The sequence below is a fragment of the Cynara cardunculus genome (genome assembly GCF_001531365.2).
Source record: "Cynara cardunculus var. scolymus isolate 2C chromosome LG 2, CcrdV1, whole genome shotgun sequence".
NCBI lineage: Eukaryota > Viridiplantae > Streptophyta > Magnoliopsida > Asterales > Asteraceae > Cynara > Cynara cardunculus.
Window position 1 is genome coordinate 69,172,281 of NC_037529.1, and position 1,304 is coordinate 69,173,584.

Here is a 1,304-nt window from a genome sequence, read left to right on the forward strand (position 1 = left end):
TCTGAAATCTGAATCAGTCAGACTGTTTGTTTTTACGTCTGAAATCTGAAATCTGAATCAATAAGATTGTTTGTTTTTGTAAACTGACAAACTTCTGAAGTCTGAAATCTGAATCAATTCATTTCAATTAAATTTAACTGAAATATCCAATCATTTAAACCATTTGTAAACTACCACATACTTTTAACACATTCAAAAATTCAATTGAAATACGTCAATTGATTCAAAACACAATAGAAAACACGAATAAAGTCTCATAACAACTAKAATCAATATTCATTTTGTAATTGTGTCGCAATTTCTTCTCTTAAACTAGCCATATATGTTTGGTCAGCGGCACTCCCATGCGATTGAATCTCTTCAGCTTCATCCTCGCCATCGTTCTCTTGTTCGCTGGTTTGATCATACTCAGAAAATAGCTCATCACTTAAACCTTCCTTCCGTATGAAGTTGTGCACGAGTAAACAACAGCTACTCACTGCCTGATCTCCCGCTGCTGCAGTAAACCAAACAATTCAGAATGGATAACTCTTATAAACAAACAATATCACAAGAAACAATCATAGATGTAGAAAACAAAAAGACCCACATTTAGCCAAATCTTACAATTAGCCAAAAGATGAAGAAATGATCATCTATAAAGTGGGATGGTGAGGCAACAAAAGAAATAATCATCACCAAGATGGTTATGTCAACTCCAACAACTACCATTTCAATCAAAATGACAAAAGTGAAGAGAAACAACCTGGCAATTTGCTTTTACACAAAAAAATGGCACCAAATGCAGCTGGCTTGCTAATTACCATGTTGATTAGAATTAGAGACACTCCTCAGCAATTCCAGAAGATAAAAGGACAAAGCATAACCCATTAAGCTCAACATACACAAGTAACCAGCATTTACTTTGTTGCCTCATAATGCACATCACATGATTGAGAGTTTACCTCATTACTAATACAKAGACATAATTGATCTGATGTAGCTTCTTTATATTTTGTACAGAGCTTAATATCTCAAGACAACAAKAAGAGGTAACACACAGTGATCATTAGCCCTCAACTCCAAAAGATCCTTCAGTCTCACCACCCACTATGTAGTATTTAAGCCAATGACCTCCTAACCAATTGCGTGAGAGACCGATTGCTATGAACCATAAACAACAGCAAATCGATATTGATCGCACACAAATTCCACGATTTTCCAAATCAAAACTACTTCAAATCGTCGATTTTCGTTTGAAATCGATACTTGTGATAAACGTAAACTGCACAAGTATTAATCGAGCATTGAGATTCTCTGAAAAG